The sequence below is a fragment of the Cryptomeria japonica genome, chromosome 11, assembly GCF_030272615.1.
Source record: "Cryptomeria japonica chromosome 11, Sugi_1.0, whole genome shotgun sequence".
Taxonomy (NCBI): domain Eukaryota; kingdom Viridiplantae; phylum Streptophyta; class Pinopsida; order Cupressales; family Cupressaceae; genus Cryptomeria; species Cryptomeria japonica.
Window position 1 is genome coordinate 251,351,750 of NC_081415.1, and position 9,409 is coordinate 251,361,158.

A 9,409-nucleotide genomic window follows, 5' to 3' on the forward strand; every position below is an offset into this window, starting at 1 on the left:
GAATTTGGTTAAGTGAATTAAATCAAATAAATCAAATAATTTATTTAATTAATAGGAGAAGAGGGTTAAGATGAATTAATTAAATATATTAATTTAATTAATTATTAATTGATGGTTAAATAATCAAATAAATATTAAATATTCATTTAATTAAGTGGACAGATTTATGTGACTACACAATAAATAAAAGATATCTATGAAGAAATACATTGAATTTGACTCTCTATGCTTCTTGCGTACAAAGTTTGTCTTTGTGCTATCCAACAAACCTTCTCCTTTGACAAAGTGAGGGAGCCTTTCAAGAGGGATTGCAGCACATAAGTCCATTTGACCACCAACTCCAATAGGTGTCCATTCAAGGTCATCACTTGAGAAATGATTTCCTTGGTTTGGAATATCTTGGACACCTAGTTCGATAAGTGATTTCCATTTGTTGTTTTTGTTTTTACCCATTCTGAATAATATTAAGATAGTTAGTGACCCTTTATCTTATTCAAATATGTTGGAACAATTACATTAATTTTTCTTATCTCCATAACACAATTCTCTTTGCCTTAGTGTTCACACTTTCTTTTGAGTTTCAAAATAATATTAGAATGAAATTCAATGACATGTTGCAAAAATCATAGAAATAGAAACCATAAAAAATAATTTACTAATATTGAAATTATAGAAATATCATTAAATCCTCGATAATATAAAATTTCATATATATTTTGGTTCAAAGGTATGTTTGATATTTTGTTACAAGTGGATGTAAGATATTTTGTTTCATAGTTTTCTTTTTGTGTGGTTTAGTAATGAGTGACATGTACGTATGGACCCTACTTTTCTTATTTTCTTTTAGGTTTTACTTTTTTTTTTGTAAAAAAAATTTGAATAAAATTTGACTATCAAAGATGAAGGGTGATGTTTAATGTCTACATGTAAATGGTTTTGATCAAATGTGTTGATATTATGTATATATTATTTTGTGGGATATAATGATGGCAGGATATGAGGTTATGGTGTGGATGTAAATGTAATGTTAGTAGTCTATGTGTGTAATGGGGGATGTTGGATGTATATGATATGATAAGAAGCTATGATATATATATATATATATATATATATATATATATATATAAACGATGCATACTATGATGGGTCTAAACCTAGGAGATAAATGTTTATGGAGGTTTCAACCTAATTTGCACAGAGAATAAGTGTATAAGGATGCAAACATAAGATGTTATGATGTCTATATTCTATGATATGGATGCCAATGAATACATGATGCCCTTTTGATTGGACAAATGGATGGCAACAATATGAATGGTGATCAAACCTACGATATGGATGTCTACAATGATGTGAACAAGTTATGATATGACATTTCAAAAACAAGAGTAAGTTGGATTAAATGAAAAATTAAAAATCATTATTAATGTTGAATATCTTACATCCACTCATAACAAAATATCAAACAAAACTTTGAACCTTTGAACCACAATATATGAAATTCTACATAATTTACTAATATTGAAATTATAGAAATATGATTAAATCCTCGATAATATAGAATTTTATATATTGTGGTTCATAGGTTCAAAGGTTTGTTTGATATTTGGTTACAAGTGGATGTAAGATATTTTGTTTCATGTTTTTCCTTTTGTGTGGTTTAGTAATGAATGGCATGTGCCTATGGACTCTACTTTTCTTATTTTATTTTAGGTTTTTCATTTTTTCATTTTTCTTAGTTATTTTTGGATAAAATTTGACTATCCAAGATGAAGGATAATGTTTGATCATGTCTACATGTAAATGGTTTTGATTAAATGTGGTGATATATATGTGATGGTTTGACCTAGGAGATAAATGTTTATGGAGGTTTCAACCTATTTTGCAAAAAGAATAATAATGGAAGTGTATAAGGATGCAGACATAACATGTTATGATGTCTATATCTCAGATATGGAGGCCAATGAATACGTGATGCCCTTTTGATAGGACAAAAGGATGGCAACAACATGGATGGTGATCAAACCTATGATATAAATGTCTACAATAATGTGATCAAGTTATGATATGACACTTTGAAGACAAGAGTAAGTTGGATTAAATGACAAATTAAAAACATACAATTTATAAGACATCAAACTAAAAAATTAACCAAACCATTGAACTCCTTATAAAAAAATAAACATTTTTTTTTTTAAATTCATAGAAAATGGGGTTATTACATGAAAGATAATGCATTTTAAAGATTGAAGAAGAAAGCTACTATGGACAAACTTATCTGATTTTTGGTGTGCAATATGTAGAGATGGCCTTGCTTCATAACGTCTGATTTGGAAATAGCTTTTAGTTACCTACAAATATTTAAAAATATAATTGATTAGTAATTTAAAATTCATTAACATAAGTTTAAACAATAATTAATCATTAAAAAAATAAGTATAAACAAAAGTCAAATAATAAAAATACAAAAATTATTATATAAGATATATATTTAACAATAATGAAAAATCTATGAAGCCAAGAACTTGTCAATTCTGAATCTCCATTTTCAATAGCTTATTTCATATTTGACGAATTAGCAGTATGAGTTATATAAAACTGGGCGTTCAGGATTAATGGCAGGGAGCTCCTTATGATGTACGGATGAATGGGACCGTTTGCCTTTGATTGGACGGCCATTGACTGGCGTGATGGCATGGGGGCATCAGATGGAGAAGGCATGGCAGCGGGCCATTTTGTCCGCTGCGTAGCCATTGCCTAATTTCAATACATAAAATCACTAATTCAACACAATTATGATTGGAAAAAGACGGCTACAATGCTTTTGGAAATCAGTCGCATTCCCCACACAAAGTGGTAATACAAAAATAGGAAAAGCTAAGCTATATTTGCAATCGTCGCAGCAAAAGTTGACACGTTTCCCGTCAATCACGCTAGTCCTGTCAAATCCCAACTCTGACGAAACAAAGTCCGTCTTCTGCGGGCAACTTTGCAAATAAGCAGTTTAACTGTTAAAAAGCGGCAAAAACCAAGCCGTACGTTAAAATTTCTAAACAATGTTTGTCTTCCGCAGGAATTAAAACACTGCACAGTACAATACGAATTCTTACAGTCGCTTACCAATGCACGTCATATGACAGAAAAGCCGGCCTTTAAGCGTCAAACGGCGTTATTCCGTTCCGTTAGGATGTGATGTCTAGGGTTAATATTAAAGCTAGTACACTGTGGAATTTAGACTACTTGATTACGGCCGCAAAGAAAAAACAGCCTCCAAGAATTCCGAAGCATGGAGTGTAGGTAGAGTAATAGAGTAGGACTGTTCTTCTTTCTGCTCCTTACAGCAATGCTTTAAATAGCGAGGAGGCGGAAGACAAATTTACACCTCTGAACATAAATTGACTGCTGGAAAAGGAAAAATGCGCACTCGAAGCGCAGGAGGTGTGTTTGCAAGATGGATTGCGGTTCTCTGTATTTTGAGCTACTGCGCAGGAATGCTTATCACAAGCAGGTTTGTGATCTGCTTTCTGAACAAATTTTCCGTTTTATTTTTGAAGAGTTTGATATTATCAGAGCTTGGCGTCCTGTCAAATTTAGATTCATTGCATTGATTTAAATATTTGCTCTAAATTCGAAATTGTACTGTATTTTTAAATTTTTGATATGCTTTCAGAAAGAGTTCAATATTATCAGAGCTTGGCGTCCTGTCAAATTTTAGATTTATTGCGATGATTTAAATATTTGCTTTAAATTCGAAATTGTACTGTACTTTTAAATTTTCTTGTTCCTCAGTGAATGCTTTTCTCGAGTCTTGAAAGCTAGGTAGATGGCCTTACATTTACTAGTCGGAAAAACTCTGTTATCTGACAGTAATTTGAAATTTGTGCAGTAGCATTATGTAGCCGGCCTTACATTTCACTAGCCGGTAAAACCGTTTATCTGACAGTAATTTAAAATTTGTGCAGTGTCTTTATATGGTGCTGTCATAATGGCCCTTTTAATAATATAAAATTCGCCCTTTTAAATGGCGAGGAAATGTCAACTTATATTTTATATTATAAATATTTCTTCCTCTTTTTTCTTTATATTTTATATTATAAATTTCTTCCTCTTTTTTCTTTTCACAAAAATTCTACCTAGGAAGAGATGTGAGATCTATGTTTATGATATAGCATTGCTGGCATTTTTGTTGTGTTAACAGGCAGATGTTATTTTTCAAAAAAAAATTACAAAATTACAGTAGCAACATCCAAAATAGCTGTAATAACAGCATTACAAATAATTACAATATTTAGAATGTTGTCTTATTTGTAATGTGGGTGAACATCAAGATTTAGAATATTATCTTATTTTGGATGTTTTCTTATTTGAATGTTGTTATTGTTATGACCAGGTCTGGAATTTGACAGGCAAGATGGCCGTTTTTTCACTTTTGAACTGTATTTGACAGCTTAAAAAATTAGTAGAACGTATGCATTGACATGCTATTTTTTTCTAAAACCATATAAATGACACTTTAAATTATAAATAAACCGTAAAAAATTATAGTATGTAATATTTATATTAGTTTAGAATATTTATTATAAAAATACAAATTTATTTAGAATATTTTGAAATGGAAGGATTTAGAAATGGAAGGATGTAGTTGTTTCTAATTTTGTAATATTTTAATATGATTTTTTAGAATAGTTCTATTTTTTCATATGAATTTAGAAACTTGTCATAATTGAAATGATAGAATATAATTGATAAAATATTTTAATATGAATTTTTACAATATATTCTATTTTTTTATATATGAATTTAGAAACTTAGTCAATTTAATTTTTTAAATATATTTAATAAGATTGTTATAGAAACTTGTCATAATATATATAATTTTCAAATTTAAATGTTTATTATTACTAAATTAGTAATTATTAATTGATTATCATTTAATGTTAATATATAATATATATTAGTGTAAAAATAGAAACTTATTTAGTAGATTTAAGATTTTTGCATATATTACTAATTTATCATTATTTTCTCATTAAGATAATAATTTCATTTCTTCCCAAAAAAGATGTACATTGATTTTCATTACTTCAATCTTCTACTTTTATATTTTTTGACAGTTAATATTTTTCTTAAAACGTCAAGTGAAAGGCATTGAAATGACTAAACCGTCATCAAAAATTCATATGACAGGTAGGAGTGACCGTCAAATTCCAGACCTGATGGTAAGCAATCAAAACCCAACGGAATGCACTTTATGCCTCGCCCTTTTTGACTTCTCCTGATCTTGGAAAGCCGTAACTTTCAGTTCATGTTGTCTTCTCCTGATCTTGGAAAGCCGTAATTTCCAGTTCATGTTCAGATTAAAATTCAAATCATTTGCTCCAAATATTTTTAACCAAATTAATCTCTTTAATTGAAGGTTTTGTTTCCACCAACACAAACCATCAGTGATATAACTTATATTTGTGCACTGCAAGTGCAGGATAAGTTTGTTTTCATGAACTGGTATACAGCTGCTACAAGTTGCTTCAATTTTGTTTGGGGTTGTCTGTGCTCTTGTTGCCCTCCATCATAGCTGATGTCATGTACTGGATATAGCTGGATATAGCAGTGTTGCTGCTACTTTCAAAGACAAAGACTCTTTTGTCATATGTTTGCTAAAGCATTGTTCAAACTAATGCAATGCATTATGGTTAGTTGCCTTCCTTGTGCAGTATTTTTCTTAGTTTGTAGATGCTTAGATCTCCTTTGTAGATGTGGATGCTCCATTTCTAATCGCTTTATATCGTCACTATGATACTTTGTAAAAAATTTATAAGTTTCTTTCTTAAAAAAAAAATTCAATTTCACAAAGTCTGTGTTAAAAAGATTCATATAGTTTCATATAATAAAGAGGCATAGAAGAAAACATATCAAACTTCCAAAGTTTAAAAAAAAATAAAATTATTTTATCCATTTCTATTTATGATTAGAATATTTATATCTAAATAATATAAAAAAGGAAAGATAAAAGAATTTATCATTCAAAAATTGGAAGAAAAATTATATATTGAAAATATTAGATAGATTCTTTCTTTCTTCTTTGTCATCACTGATATTGGTCCAGAAAATACAAAATGCATTTAGGTTGATAAAAGTTGACAAAAAGTTTAGGCTATTCCTTTGAGTGCAATTTTTTACACTCAAACCAATTGAGCACAACCTTGTCCCCTTCAATATAGATCATAAGATCACCAAAGTGGAAGACGAGAAGGTAGTGTCCTTGTGCCTCGACACATGTGAAGAAAGCATTTTGTCGCCATGATATTAGCTTTATGTCTTAGATTAACTATGGAACAATTAAAGGTGGAATACACATAAAAAATCATTAACAGTCATTCTCATTAAATATAGAGATGGTGCCAAATATAGAGATGGTGCTAATTGACAGGCAAGGAACCCCCCAAAAAAATAGAATATTTTAAAATTCAAGACATTATAACATTTAATGGTGTGTGATACCTGATATATAGAGGAATATATCTCTACATCCGAAGAAGTTATATTAGCATTCACTTAAATCATAATCAAAAGAGAAGAGTAAAATTAGAAAAGAGAAATAAAGAATGCACATTTTCAAATAGAAGGAGAACCTTCAACATAATTATCTACAAGCTCATTTTTAATCAGCCATGTTACAACTAAGAGAGTAGCCTTGTTTAACTTGGAACTATACAACATCATCCAATTTGTGTGCTTATATTTTCAAGTAAAAATGTAATTCTAAACTATATATACATTAAATATACAATTAAAATTAGTTGGAGATGTGGTGGGCCAATTATAAAAATTAACCAAGACACTATTCTTTTTTAATTAATCAGAATTAGCTTGAAACTACTTTTCAAATGGGACCAAAACATAAAGATAGAAAAAATAAAATATTTAAAAATATTATTTAAATCTAGAAAAAAAATCATATAAATTAAAAAATAAAATGAATATTTTTTATTAAAAAACTAACATTTAGAGTATGGGTGAACCCACAATAGTAGGTTACACTTTTTTGGATGAAAGAATTTGATTCTTTTGACTTTGAAGTCTGGGAGAAGTTCCAAAAGAGTATTTGAAACTACAATTATAATTTACATTATCACCTATTTCGCATAAACAATATTTGTTGTCAAGTCAGCTTGGAATGCCGATATTATCTTCTGCCAGTGTAAACTGGATGCCGGTGTGAATGAGCCTTGTTGTATCTGTTGGTGCCAATAGGTGAAGTCTATTTCTGGTAGGTGAAGTCTATTGCCAGTAGGTGAAGTCTATTGTCGGTAGGTGAAGTCTATTACTGGTTGAACCTGTGGAACCTTGTTGCCATCAAAGATAAGAAGGTTGTGGAAGGTCTTGTGAGACCCTAAGGGCATAGTGAAGGTGTTTACCAACCCTTGTGAGGGACAAAGTTCAAGTTTTGGTTCTGGTGTGAGTTGAAGCCTTCATAGGCTTGAGATTGTGAGAGTGAAAGGTGAGAGTGTGTGTGGGGTTTGCCACACTACTGCTGAATATCTCCACATCAATTTGTTAGAATATTATTGATAGCCTTGTGAAAATTAGGGATGACATTCAAGGCACTAGTATATTTTGGATTAATATACTAATGAATCAATATTTTGGATGATTTAGATATTAATGAATCAATAAATTAATTATATGTATTTTAGTAAATAAAGATTACAATGCATGTCATAAGTGAAAAAATATATTTATTTAATTTTTTAGTATAAACAAATAAGTCATATACATATTGATGATAAAAAAAAAATTACCATTAATTGAACTAAATTACATTTTATGATTATTGTCACGATATAAAAAAATAAGTTTTAGCTATAATAATTTAAGGATAGTAACCAAATATGAGACTTAAGGTATATCAATTTTGGTATTTTAGGTGGATGTTAATAGGTACTATCTATTGAAAACTTGGAGATTGTTGTTTTAATGATCTATTGTGTTGTCATTAATGTCAAAATTGTATGGTTGCTTGTCACAATTAGTTGTATGTGGAAATGAAGAAGTTGTTGCAGATGTTCAGTAGTGTAAGTCGTATAGTGTTGGAAACTTGGACTTATTGGCAATATATGTTGTCATTGATGTCAACTTGATGTCTGACAATGTCTGTTTCCTATGATTAATGTTATTGATGAGCTTATATCAATTTTGTATTGTCACTATCTATAGTATGAAGTGGTGCAAAATTTGTAGAAAATTATAAAGTAGATATTTATATGAAGTACATATTGTCCAAAATTGTGTGATCAGATGTTGATATCTTGTCTAATGTTTTCTTATTGGTATCTCAATCAAAATTTGTGCTAAAATGTTGAGGTAAAGAAATGGTAGTAGTATTTGTTGTTGTCTAATGGTGTGCAAAAGTGAAGGTGAAGTGAAGACATAGTTGATTAGTTGTAGGGATAAGATACAAAGTCTAGCAATATGTAGTCTTATGTTGTGCATACATGAAGTATTTTTGGAAGGGTGGTAAAATAGAAGTTTCAATGCACAGGAAAGAGTACTCAATATCCCAGTGCAAGAATGTTTTACACTCCTCCAAATTGTGAAGAGTATGGTGTGCGGATTTGGATATAATGTTAATGTTATGTGAGTGGTCCATTATCAATTTTACAGGTATTTTGACTGCTTAGATGATGAGATCAATTGTTGTTGCTTTTTGATAGTAAGAGTGTATGTTAGAATGGTCTATGATATGCTTGGTGGCCTCTGGATGTGTATTCAAGCATTGTGGTTTTGAGGACATGTTTATTTGGTTCATGGAGTATTCTAGTTCAATTCTCTAGTGGTGTTTTTTTTCCACAAGTGAGGTATGTTAGTATGTGCTTTGTATGTTTAGTTGTGTTATTTTTTTAACATGACCAATTAGATTATCTTATTTGGATCATATTTTTTGGTCCATATATGCATTAGAGTTTCTGGAAGATGTTTGGTCCAACTAGTTGTTGAGTTTTAGTATTTATCTATACATTACATTTGATGTCAACTTTGGAAATTGTGTTAGCATGTATGGTTCTTTGGATTTAACTTAGAAGGATCTATTGTGATGGATTTAAATCACTATTGGATTGGACGACCCTAAACTAGATTTTTAATGATCTAACTTGTGTTTACAGAGTGTGGATGTATGAGTTGAGTAACGAAAGGTGTGTGAACTAATGTGAAGTGAATGTGAATAGTGTGTAAGCATATTTGGTGTTTCCAATGTGACATGGTTGATTTTAGATGTGTTTGCCATGATATTGGTCACTTGACATAATGATTCAAGGACACTTTTATGATCATCAGATTCCTTTCATTTTAGTTCCCCTATTCTTTCAGTTGCTAGAAGATTATATGTCTCTTGGCATCTCTTTGTATCTTG